Source organism: Urocitellus parryii, chromosome 8, assembly GCF_045843805.1.
Source record: "Urocitellus parryii isolate mUroPar1 chromosome 8, mUroPar1.hap1, whole genome shotgun sequence".
NCBI classification, from domain to species: Eukaryota; Metazoa; Chordata; class Mammalia; order Rodentia; family Sciuridae; genus Urocitellus; species Urocitellus parryii.
In genome coordinates this window covers 119,655,327-119,669,555 of record NC_135538.1, presented here as the reverse complement: position 1 = coordinate 119,669,555, position 14,229 = coordinate 119,655,327, and positions in this window count along the sequence as shown.

Here is a 14,229-nt window from a genome sequence, read left to right as displayed (position 1 = left end):
GGGACCCTGCTCTGGGGCAGTCTGCCCTAGCCTGTGGGGACCAACACCCCTAGGGGCCATCTGGGAAAATTCCTGACATCATAGAAAATGAATAACCACTGCTGCCCCCAAATGGACTGCTTTCTTTCTCCAGATGGTCACGGTCATCAGCTATTCTTCTGTCCATGTCATCTGCAAGGCCACTAGGAGGAAGAGCTGTGTGGTGGGGACTGGGAGGCCTGAGTGACCCAGAGGACATATTGAGGAGGCAGCTCCTGAGGGGGGGCGGAGGTGCTGCCCACAGAACAAAGGAGGCGCCTGTGCTGCAGAGCCACGGGCCTGCTGTATACGGGCCTCCCAGGGCCTGCACTGGTGGGACTCTGGTAATGTCAATCTTTTTCTTGTTTGCTCTTGACACCTGGAGAGGTTGGCAGAGAGCAAGGCAGACAGGAAGGGACCACAGGCATCAATGCTCATGGGATTCTTCTATTTCTAAGCACCCAAAGATCATGACTCATTTATTCTGTGTCCCCTGGAGGCCATGATAATCTAGCCCACACCAGTCAGCCCACTATTCCCAACACAGCCCCATGGGCAAGCCAGCAGGGCCTGAGAGAGAGACAAGGACAGAGCAGGAGCCATGGCACCAATGCTGCACACTCCTCACCCTGCAGCCAGAAGAGGCTACCGCTGGACAGTGAAGGAGTTGACAGCCCTGACTTTGGGCAGCACTAAGGGGGGTAGCTGGAGGCATGGATTACATCCCCTCACAGATACACAGACCTCCATCCCCTCTTCCAAAGGCTGCTCAACTCCATTGCTCTCTGAGCAGCAGGAGGCATGAGGGCCCTGCATCCCAGACAGGCCCTGCCATCTTCAGCCACTGAATGATTTTCTCACCTGAACCCTCTTCAGTTGATGTCCTCCTCTTCTTGCAGGAAGGAATACAAGAAAATAATCCCAGCAGTAACAGTGGATACCACCACAAAGGTGGCCATTGGCTCTCCAGCAGCAGTGCAGTCCCTGAAAGCAGGCTTGTTACACTCTGGGTACCACAGTCTCAAGGCTTCTCCCCTCTCACCACCCAGGGTCACTGACTCACCTGGTTGGGAACTCCAGCAGGAATGCCCAGGCTCACCACAGAACACAAGGCCAGTGCTGTTGTTCCCTCTTGAAAAAACAGCCTCTATCTCAGAGCAAAGCCTGTCCAAGGAAGGGACATCACCTTTGTCCTTGGAAAAACCCACAGAGCCCTCCTAGGCACATTCCCACCCTGCTAAGTTGTTTATCTACAAATAACAGGAGAGATCTGCTGTGCCAGGTGTCCCTGACACAGTCAAGCTAGGTGGGGATCCATAGCAGCTCCCTAGCAGCCACCAATCAGCATGAGACAGGGAAATACCTGGGATGCCAGATAACCCTCCCAGTAGTTTATGGTGATTGATAACAAGTTGGGAAACCATGTAGTTCAGCACGAACACCCCTCTTGGCTTAAACCAATCAGTTCAAATGAATACCCTTTTTGTACTGACCAATCACCCCTACCCAACTTGTTCCCACCAGTGAATGTGCTAATCATGTTTTAGAGTTGTTATTTGATTTTCCCGTGGTATGTGATGATTTGCTATGATGTATATGAAGTCCCTGCCCTCTCCAAAGAATGTATAAAACTGCTGAAAACCCTGGGCTCGGGGCCTCTCAGCGTCACCAGTTGCTGTGTGTGCACACGGAGGACCGAGCTAGCTTGCAATAAACACCTCTTTGCTGCTTACATCGATCTTGGGTCTCTGGTGGTCTTTGGGGGTCCCGAATTCAAGCATAACACTCTGTATCCCACATAGCAGCAGAACCTCTGCTCTTGTCCTTGGGGAATCCTAATGGACACCCAGGTCTGGTAGGTCCCATTCACATAGGGAAAAACACCCCAAGACTGCTGGGTGTCCTGGCTCCGTGGTTCCCCATCCTGAAGCCAGGACACAGAGATATTCTGGGGATAGAAGCCAAAAGCCCAACATGTCATGTTGATGGTGTCCTCCAGGGCCTCACCACAGGTCACATTTACTGCTGGGGACACTAGAGAAGAAAGGGCAAAGTTAGTCAGGCATGTGACCAAAAGTCGCTCCCCTCTAAGGGATGGAACAGGGCTGGTCTTCTCCACTCTTCTGACTATTGTCAAAGTCCTCATTGAGCTCAGATCCTGAAAGTCTGTTCTCAGCCTGGGGCCTGAGTCCTCTAACTAGCAGGAGCATGGGCCTCGGGCTTGTGGCCTCGCATTCTCACTTCCACATATTGAAGTTGAGGAGAGGCTGTTTCAGGGACTCCTGGTTTTTGAGGTCCAGAAGGGCATTTTGGGGAGGTCCAGGGTTGTGGAGCCAGGTTGGAGCTCTCTATATTAGCAAGCTGGCAGGCACTTAGGCAGGGGGGGCTCACTAGTGTCTGGGCACATACAACCTCTTGTCTCTGTCTAGTGGTGTAACAGGACAGGAAAACCACAACAGACACACACAAAAGCTCACACAAGTTCCCCAGGGCAGAGGCTCCAGAGGAGAGAGAGGAGCCCTTCCAGGAGACTTGCTAGCCCCTGAGTCTTCCACAAAGCTCTCCCTGCACGTGGGCCTGGTAAACCTTGCTTTGAATGCCATCTGCATCCCAGGAATTCTTGACTTCCATTGCCAAGATCTGAGCTGAAGATGGTTCCACTTTCCAGCTGCGTGTCTCTGGATGGTAGGAGAGGAAGGGCTCCCCATCATAGTGGAAATTCCAGAAGCCCCTGGTGTGGTTGTCCTCTTCAATCTTGCAACCCCAAGTTTCCTGGAGGGAATGAGACCCTGCCCCCACCCACCAGTCACTTCTCCATCCCCTGGCCCTTATGCCTCCCTGCCCACCAAGTAGATATTCCAGCCCACAGAAGACCCCCAAAGTAATTCTCCTCAATATCCCATGTGCTGAGCTGCATGGAGCCCATTTCTTGCCCTCCCCAGTCAACTGCAGTGAAAAGAGACAGGACCCTGCTCTTTGCCACCTGTCTCCCAGGAGAAAGCTCATGTCACCCTTGCTCCCACCCACACTCACCTCCTTTCTGCTCCTGCTGGGCATTGATTTCTGCCAGGATTGCTTTTAGATTATTGCTGTGCTCTATCAACTCCCAGATCTCTGTGTCCCAGCTCTCAGTTCCCAAAGGTTTTTCTGCCCATAGCTCCTGGGGCTTTGCTCTTTCTTTATCGTGACTATCATAGTGAAGGAAGAGCTGATGGTCCCAATAACAATCAGCAAAAAACCTTGATTGCACTGATCCACCTTGGGACCTCACTGTGAGGTTATAGTGAAGACTGTGGGTCCCTGTGGAAGAGGAAACAGCTGATGACCCTTCTACCTGTGAACAAGTGCTCACCAATGCTCACCACAAAGGCTCTGCTGTCCTGAGCACCTGAGGAGGCAGAAAACACACAGACAAAGGGACAGAAGAAAGATTTCCAATGCAATGAAGACAGGAAAGTAGAGAGGAAGGAGAGGGGAAGTGAGGAACAGAGAAAAGGGAAATGGAGAGGGGCAGCATGTAGGCCAGGGCCCAAGACAAGGCCACAGACTTGTTTAGGGTATAAGGAGTGTTTGAAATGAGAGGCTGGAGCTGGGTGCTGTGGCACACAACTGTAACTCCAGCAGCTTGGGAGGCTGAGGCAGGAGAATCGAAAGTTAAAAACCAGCCTCAGCAAAAGTGAGGCACTAAGCAGCACAATAAAATCCTGTCTCTAATTAAAACACACAAAAAAGTCTGAGGACATGGCACAGTGGTGGAATGCTCCTGAGTTCAATCCCTGGTAGAAGAAAGAAGAAAGAAAGAAAGAAAGAAAGAAAGAAAGAAAGAAAGAAAGAAAGAAAGAAAGAAAGAAAGAAAGAAAGAAAGAGAGAGAGAGAAATAAAGAAAGAAGGAAGGAAAGAAAGAAAGAAAGAAAGAGAGAGAAAGAAAGAAAGAAAGAAAGAAGGAAGGAAAGAAAGAAAGAAAGAGAAGAAAAGAAAAGAAAAGAGAAGAGAAGAAAAGAAAAGAAAAGAAAAGAAAAGAAAAGAAAAGAAAAGAAAAAATAATGTAGAGGGTGGCAGGGACGGCCCAAGAGGGAAGGAGGACCCATGACCACTGGTATTCAGCCCAGGCAGGGCAGGGGCCCAGAGGGATGTGCTGCCTCTGCACAGACTTCTCACAGATAAGGTGGGGCAGGCAGGAATGGCAGTGGGAGGGAGGGTTGTAGCCCCAAAAGTGTTGAGTGCTGTTGTACCCTAAAGGAATGTAAAGCTGTGGGCTGGGTCCTAATCAGCATCTTGAAGCTCCAGATTGAGAGATCCTGCTAGCATCTCCTGGGACTCCACAGGTCGCAGTTTCCAAAGACCTGATACATCTTTTCAATAGTTGGCACTAGAAAAACTGGATTTCCAAATGCAAACAACAAAGTTGGACAATTTACTTACTCACATACAGATATTTATTCAGAACTGGGGATGTAGCTCAATGATAGAGTGCTTATCTACAATGTGCAAGTGCCTGGGTTCAATACTTAAGAGTGTGTGTGTGTACACACACACACAAACTCAAAATGAAAAGTAAACTATAAAACCAAATAGTCTTAGAAGAAAACACATTGGCAGCTGGATGTGGTGATGCATGCCTATAATCCTGGCCACTCAGGAAACTGAGGCAGATGAATGCTAGTTCCAGGCCAAACTGGCAACTTAGTGAGACCTTGTCTCAAAATAAGATATTGAAAAGTCCTGGGGGTAGCTCAGAGGTAGATCGCTTACTGGCATGTGAGAGATCCTGGGTTCAACTCTCACTTTCATATATACACACACACACACACACACACACACACACACACACACATATATACACACATATATATACACACACACATACATTTCATATAAATATAGATAGATAGATAGATGGATACACATACATATACACACACAAACACACACATAATGGAAAATGTGTTTGCAATAATCTTCACAACAAAGGATTTGACCACATTTTCAATGATATGACACAAAAATCACAGACGCTATAGAAAAATAATTAATAAATTGGACTCATCCAAATTAAAAACATAAAAACTTCAATATATCAAAGGATATGCACAGAAATGATGACCTGCAGGATGGGAAAAGATATTTGCAAGTCACATATCTAATAAGAGGTGAACATTCAGAACATATGAAGAACTCCCGAGCTTAGATTAGCTCAGTTGTGGTGCACTTGACTAGGCATGTGCAATGTCTGAGATTGATCCCAGCTCCACATACAAGCAAACAAAAAAGAATCTCAACAACTCAACCATATAAAATATTTCAACCTATTCAGAACTGGCAAAGGCCAGTTACCTAAGGAGTTATACAAATAGCCAATGAGCACTTGAAGAGATGGTCAACATTAGCAGTCATTAGGGAAATGAAAATAAAAGCACAATAAGATTCCACTTTGGACCCATGAGGATGGCTACTGTTTAGAAAAAAAGAATGCAGAACAAACAAGTTCCTAAGTACATAGAAAACTGCAGCATGGGGGTGCACTGCTTCCTATATATACAATGGAGCAGCTGTTATGAAAATTGGATGGTGGTTCCTCCAAATGCTCAAAGGATACTTTCTAAATGATCCAGTAATTCTATTTCTGGATATAAACACAAAAGTAGTAAAGGCAGGTAAGTGCAGAAAATATTTGTAGGTGCAAATTTATAGCAGCATTGTTTCCAAAAGCCAAAAGATAGAAGTAACCCCAGTATCTATCAACTGAGGAGCATCTAATCAAAATATGGCTTTTATGCAGAATCGATATTATTCAGCATTAAAAACAAAGGACATTCTGACAATTGCTACACCACAGATGATCATGAGGACATTATGCTAAGTGAAGAAGCCAGTCATGAAAGGACAAACTCTGAATGATAGCACTTGTATGAGGCACTTAGGGAGCCAAATTCATAGAGACAGAATGTAGAATGCTGCAGAAAGAAGACAGGGACTGGGGTGGGGAGGATGGATGCTTACTGTTTAATGGGTACAAAGTTTCAGTTTCCACAAAAATGTGAACACACTAAATGCCACTGAATTATACACTTAAAATGGTTCAAGTTTTAAACTGTACATTATGTCTATTTTACTACAGTTAAACACCAAACAGAAATCAGGGCAGTGTACTACAGATTAATGTAGAATCAGAAAGAAGGAGGTGTAGGCCTGAAAAGAGAGAATCAAGGCAGGTGGACAAGTTGCACAACCTGGGGGAAGCCTTCAGAATGGGAGGGGGTGATGGGAGCTGGTCACACCCCAAAAAAGCACCAGGTTAGAAAACCATTATGGGTAGTTGAGGGATTGCTCAGTGGATGGGGGGGGGGCATGGTTGAGGTCTTGGGTCCAATGACCAGAACAAAGAAAGGAATAACCAAACAAAAACACTCCGGGAGGAAGCTGTTGCTGGGAGAGGACAGAGTAAGGGAAAAGCAGGAGCAACTGAGTAACAAAACACAGATATTGGATACATAGTGAAGGGAGCCAAAGTCCTCTGAGGTAAAGAAACCAGAAGAAGGGGGAAGGTCAAGAGGTAGGTGGACCAAGAGCCTTCTTCTGGTATGATGGGGAGGGGAGATAAGAAGGGCAAAGAGATTAGTGATCTGGGCAAGGAATGACCTGGAGTATGCGGAGTGAACATGGCATACAGGTGACCCTAGGAGAACTTGGGTTAGGGGGAGGATTGGGGTGTTGTTCTGGATGAAGGCAGATGAGAGTGGCTGCAGTGATTGCAAAGTTCCCACCAGAGGGGGCTTTGACAGATAGAAGTTGGTGAGGGCTCAGGGTAGCTAGGCAGGTAGTGTGTACAGGAAAAGGTCCCACAGTCTAGAGATGCAGAGGGACCAGGGAAAGAGAGTAGGGTGGAGTATGGAGGCCTTGAAAGGGTGAGGGTTTAGATGAAAGCAGTCTAAGGTCCATCAAGAAGGAGATGCCTACACTATAGGGAGAAAGAGGATGCAGGGCTGAGCAGAGCAGGGAGGTCAATGTGCTAAAGGCCAATGTCAACACCAAGATTCCTCCAGGGGACTCGGAGCAGTGGGGATAAAAAGAAGACCCAAGGACAGAAGGCTCCACCAGAAACTTAGGGTCATCAGGCTGGGAGTGTAGCTCAGTGGCAGAGCACTTGCCTGGCATGCTTGAGGTCACGGGTTTAATCTCAGCACCACAAAAAAGAAAAAGGAAAAGGAAAGAGCAAAAACAGTTAGGTTTCTCAAAATTCTAATTTCATTCTACATAGAAATGGGAAAATTTTTTCTAAAATTCACAGGGAACCGTAAAAGACCCAGTTATGGTTTAGATAGGAGGTGACTCCCAAAAGCTCATGTGGAAGATAATGCAAGAAAGTTTAGAAGTGAGATGATTGGGTTATGAGAGTCTTAACATAATCAGCACATTAATTCCCAGAAGGTGTTAACAGGGTGGTAACTGAGGCAGGTAGAGTGCCACTGGTGGAGGTGGGTCATTGGGAACATTTGTCCTTGTTGGGTGGAACTCACACTCTCTGCTCCCTGGTACCATGCCCTGAGCTGCTTTCCTTTACCTCAGTCAGCTGCATGATATCCTGCCTTTCCTTGGGCCCTGTGGAATGGAGCCAGTGATCTATGGAGGAGACCTCTGAAACCATGAGCTCAAAATAAACCTTTCCTCTTATAAAATTGTTCTGGTCTGGCCTTTTGTTCACAGCAGCAAAAAAAAATTGCTGACTAAAAGAGACCTCCCCAAAAAACAAAGCAATACTGACCAAAAAGGACAATGCCAGATTTCAGCATAGATTACAAACTACAGTAAATAAAACAGCATGGTATCAGCAACAAAACAAATGCTATGACCAATAGAAGAGAACTCAGAAATAAACTCACACATGTATAGTGCATGGATTTTCGACAAAGGTGCCAAGTATACAATATGGGAGATGGGGAGATGGGTATCTCAAAAAAAAAAAACTGTTGAGAAACTAAGATATTCACAAACATAAGAATGAGAATAGACCCTTATGTCAGCCCTTATATAAGAATGAAACTCAAAATGCATTGAAGATTTAAATGTAAGACCTGAAGCAGTGGGTGATAGAGCTGGCCCATAGTTCCAGTTACCCAAGAGGTTGATGCAAGAAGACCACATGAGTTCAAGACCAGCCTGTACAGAAGAGCAACAAACTTTCCAAAAAAATCCTACTTGAAACTATGAAATTTACAGAAGAAAACACAGGAGCAAAGTCCCTGACATGGGTCAGGACAGAACTTTCTCAGCTAAAATCCTCAAAGCACAGGCCACCAGAGCAAAAATAGAACAATTGGCTAACTTTCAACTAAAATTCTTTTTCAGAGCACAGAAAACGAGGGTGAAGAGACAACTCACACATTGGGAGAGTATTTACAAATCATACTTCAGACAAGGGGTGACTATACAAAATATACAAGGTTTTCAAACTTCCCAAATAACAAGCTAAATAACCCAACATAAAAAATGGCCAAAGAAGAGACATTCAACATGGTGTATTAGAGGATGTCTGCATTTCCAGTTGTTCTGTGGTTTGGGATTCAAGCAGTAGGAGTACTACTTCTCAGGTGAGGTGGGTGAAAGAGGAAATTCACTGAAATTCAATGGACAGTCGGAGGCTCTTAGAGGCTCGGAAATTCAGGTGCATTAAACATAGTAGGAGACATACATTGAAACTAAGCTGGTTGTGTCAGTGGCACTAGTTTACCACAGAGGAGAGGGATGACAAAAACACAGAGAAAATTACATTTGGCACAGAACAATATGGAGATCAGAAAAGCTTATGTATTCAGCTGATCCAGAGGTTTGCAAGGTGGATGGGTATTTGAAAAGAGCTCTGTGTTTCTCAACTGGCAAGCAGACAGCTAAGGTGGGAACCATTTTGAGGAGGTCAAGCTTCATCTTGCTGCTGTCAGAGCCCAGGAGATCCTAACAACTATCACCATAAGGTCCCAACAAGCACCTATGGCGAGGACTAGATTGCACCTAGAACAATTAGTGAAACAGGCATAGAGAGTACTTTGCTCAGGGGGACTAAAGTCAGAGAAAGGGCAACTCACTGTCCCATTGAGTCTGATGGCTCACATGACCTCCCTGAAAAGGGTTGGGAATCTGAACAGGAGGGCATGAGCACACTCAGGGACTGACCCTGGGAAGGCCATATTTGTGGGCAGCTGAGTGTGTGACACCTGTGCAGGGTTGGCTCTCCTGCCCCACAAGTAGAGTTCTTGGGAGGCTCCAGAGATCCAGACTCCCAGCAGAGATCTGCATCTGCCTGGCCATAGAAGTGTGTTGTTCTAATCTCTCCAGAGCAGATACCACCCAACCAAGTTCCCAAGGCCTGAACAGACACAAGCCACAACCACCAGTTGGAACTCTGTAGCAGCCTCACCCTGGGAGTGCATCAGTCTGGTCTGTTGGAGAAAACTCCAGTCAACAATCCTTCCCATTCCACCACCCCTTACACTGGGAAGAATCTGAGAGCTATTTCAACCAGCTTCAATTTTAGACCACTCCTGCTGGCAATTTTGTGAGCAATATAAAAAGAGGAGGGGTTAACAACTCCCAGAGCTTGGTCTCTCTCTTCATATAGCTGAAGAAGAAATGGAAAGAGGGACAGTTGGACAAAGGCAGTGACCATCATACTCATCAGCAGTTTTGACTACCTCAGTAGAGAAATTCTTTTCTTTTTCTTTCTTTCTTTCTTTGTGATTGGCAGAGGTGGGGGGTACTGGGGATTGAACACAGGGGCAGTCAACCACTGAGCCACATCCCCAGCCCTATTTTGTATTTTATGTAGAGACAAGGTCTCCCATACTTGCTTAGGGCCCCACTTGCTGAGGTTGTCTTTGAACTCAGGAACTTACTGCCCCAGCCTCCCAAGCCAATGGAGTTACAGTTGTGCACTACACTGCCTGTCTAATTTTTCATTAAGAACAATTTTATTTTGGTGGTCTTGCTGTGCTGATTATTTCATGAATGCATATACCCATTCATATTTGTTTCCTTTTTGTTTCATTTTAGAATTTTTTAAACAATAGTTATTTTCTCTCGTCTTTTGGGTGTTAGGGTTGCTTTTTATTTAGGTATTGTTTTGTTTTTGTTTGTTTATGCCTCTTGTTTCTCTTCTTCTCCTCTCTTCTCTCACCAACAGCCAAATTTTCCTGTTCTCTCTCTCCCTTTACTTTTTTCCCATTTATTTTACTCTTCCTTCTTTACAGCCATCACTTGCTACATCTCTTCTGTATTCCCTCTGTTCACATTTTGAACATTCCAAACTTTCCATTACTATCCTATTAGATTTTCTTCTCTCTTATTGAACAATATTTTCACTATTTTGTAGACTATCTAATTTATACAACTCCTGCTCACAACATTCATGCTGTTGCAATGATTAGTTCTGTGGCTGGCATAGTTGATACTTGTTCTTCATTTTAATGTCAGAACTAGTACATGGATATGTGTGTTATTGTTGTTGGAAATTGCTGACCCAACTATTCCTGTTTTGTGGTAATTAGTGTTGTACATGTGCACCATGTATTGACTTTAATGCTGTCTATTGTTTGTTTCAGTTGTTGAGAATTTTGGTTTCTTTTTTTCTGTGAAGTTCTGGGAATCTACAGAGATATTACCATTCACAGGATAGACACTCTACTACAGAAATAAACCCATCCAAGAGATAGCATATCTTAGTGCTGGGCATGCCTCTAATCCTAGGGGCTCGGGAGGCTGAGGAAAGAGGATGGTAAGTTCAAAGACAGCCTCAGCAAAAGTGAGGCACAAAGCAACTCAGTGAGACCCTGTCTCTCAATAAAATACAAAAAAGGGCTGGGAATGTGTCTCAGTGGCTGAGAGCCCCTGGGTTCAATCCCCTTGTACAAAAAAAAAAAGATAGTGTATCTTGCTACACATACAAATTAATCACACTAACTTCAGTAATATTTAGCACAAAGAATAGAAGAGAAGAGAATCCAACTAAACATCAGATACTATGTGGGAATGATTCAGGGGGCCCTTGGGTCCCATTCCTGCACATCCATTCCTACAGCAAAAAAGAGAGAATGAACACAAAAGCTGTGGGTACCATCCTGCTGAGGGTTCTCAAATTAGAGTGCTCTGTGGCAAGAGAAGGCTGTGCCCTAAAAAAGCCCACACATAAGAGCAAAAAATAAATCCATCCCAAAAGATGCATAAAACCAAACACAGGACAAGAACTATAAAAAACACAAGCTAACACAACACCTAAGTTCATAATTCTCCAGAAAATGACTCTAAAGATATTTGAGTGGATGAGATATCAGAATAACAATTAAGAAGAATGATTATTAAAATAGTCATAGAATTTCCAGAAAACACACACACACACACAAAAAAAAAAAAAAAACCAGAAGGGATTAAGGAAGTCAGTGAAGGGTAGAAGGAGAAGTTCAATAAGGACTTAGAGATATTGAAAAAGAACCAAACAGAAATCTTAGAAATGAAAAAGAAAATAAGTCAAATACAATCTTCAGTTGAAAGTCTTTCTAGTAGAGTAGACCATGCTGAAGACAGAATCTCAGAGCTTAAGGGAAAAGGGGCAAGCCTTGTACTTTCAGACAGTATTACAGAGAATAAATAATGTGACCAGAATATATAAACTCTGGGACAACATCAAATTTAAGAATCCTTGGAATTGAAGAGGGTTATGAGAGGGAAGCTAATGGTGTGGATAATCTCCTCAGAGAAATAACAGAAAAATTTCCAAACCTTGAAAATGAGAAAGACATCCAGTACAGGAGGCATGGAGAACCCCAAACAAACAACACCAAGAAGGAACCTCTACAGAACACATTACAATTAAAATGCTTAACATACAGAGCAAGGATAAAATGGTAAAAACCTCTGGGAAAAATCACATTTAAAGTCACGTCAATCAGAATTACTCTGATTTCTTAGCTCAAACACTAAAATCCAGGAAGGCTTTGAATGATGTGCTCCAAGCTCTGAAAGAAAATAACTGTCAGCCAAGATGCCTATATACAGCAAAGCTCTCCTTCTGAATCTAAGTGGGAATAAAAATGTTCCACGGTAAGAAGAAACAAAAAGAATTCATGAGTACTCAGATGGTACTATAGAAGATGCTTAAACCAATAATTCATGCAGAAGAAATAAAAACCAACTCTAGAGTTCACAAATGGATAAGTCTCATTTGAAGAGTTGCCAAGCAAATGAGAAACAGGACAAAGTAAACATTATAAATAAATCAAAATGGTAGGAGTTAACAGACATCTCTCTGTATAACATCAAATGTAAATGGTCTCACCTCACCAATTAAAAAACATAGGCTCACAGAATGGATTAAAACACAAGACTCAACTACATGTTGTTGTAAGAGAATTACCATACAGACAAAGACAGCCACGGGCTGAAAGTGAAAGGATGGAAAAGGATATACCATGTCAATGGAGCCCCCACAAAAAAAGCATAAGTTTATATTCTCACACACAAAACCCAGACCTCAAGCCAAAATTAATCAGAAGAGATAAAGGTCACTTCATAGTGGTAAAGAGATCAATTCAAAAAGAAAAAATAACTATAATAAGTATTTAGAACCTATAAGATGGTGCCCCTAATTATACAAAATAGTCACTACACACATGACTCAAGCCCCAGTACAGTAACTGGTTGATTTCAACACACCTCTGTCACCAGTAGATATGTCATCTAAACCTAACTTTGTAAAGACTCATTGAACCATATATATATATATATATAAAATAAAATGGACTTAACAGACTTCTAGAGAATATTCCACTCAACAATAGTAGAATACACTTTCTTAGCTGCTTATGCATCTTTCCCACAGACCATATATTAGGCCATAAAACAATCCACACCAAATAAAAAAATTAATATAATTCCTTATATCTATTTGATTATATTGGAATAAAATTAGAAATAAACACCAAAAAAAACCACCTTTGGAATCTATAAAAACATGTGGAGATTAACTGATATACTTTTGAATGATTAATGAGTACTAGGAAAAAGATAAAAATTCTTAGAGATAAAGAACAATAGTGATACAACATACCAGAACCTCAGCCACACTATAAGCTCAGTTCTAAGAGACAAATTTATAACGATAGTGCCTATATTAGAAAATCAGAAAGATCCCAAAAAGACAATTAAAGGATGCATCTCAAGACCCTTGAAAAACAAGAACAAGCCAATTCCAAAACCAGTAGAAGGGAACAAATAATTAAGATCAGAGGTGAAATTGTTGAAATAGAGACTACAACAACAATAAAAAGGATCAATAACAAGAAGAGTTGGCTCTTTGAAAAGATATACAAGATTGACAATCCCCTAGCCAAACAATCAAAACAAAAAAAGAAAAGATTCAAATTAGTCAAACTATAAAGTAAAAGGAGAAATCGTTACACATAACACAGAAATACAGTGGCTTATTAGGAACAGTTTTGAAAACTTATACTTCAATACACTGAAAAACCTAGGAAAAAAATTGATAGGTTTTAACTGGGGTGGGGGTGGGCAGCGGCAGGGAGAGGGGTGGATAGTGCTGGAGATTGAATCCAGGGCCTTGTGCATAGGAAACAGGCACTCTACAGCTGAACTATGTCCCCAGCCCAAATTGGCTACATTTCTAGACACATATGACTTGCCAAAATAACATCAAGAAGACATAGAATACGTACATAGACCAATAACTAGCAATGACATAGAAGCATTAGTAAAAAGTCATCCCTTTATGCTTTAGATAAGAAAGTATTCCCAAAACCTTATGTGTAAGAAAATTCAAGGATTTTCAGAGGTGAAGTGATTAGATAAGAGAAGCATAACTAAGAAGTGGATTAATTCAGAAGAAACTGCAGCCAGACAGGGTGTGGATGGAAGGTATAGGTTACTGGAGATGTATCCTTTGGTCTTATATTTTATCCCTGGTTCATGAAAAAAAATCTCTCTGTCTCTCTCCCCTGCCCCTTGCTGATTACTATGTGCTGAGCTATTTTTCTCCTCCATTTCACCATGATGTTCTGCCTGACCTAGGGCCCAGAACAATGGAGTGGACCATTGATGGACTGAGATCTGTAAAATCATGAGTAACAAATAAACATTTCATCTTCTAAAATTGTTCTTGTCACAACTTTTGGTCACACTAACAAAAATGCTAACTAAAACTCCACCCAA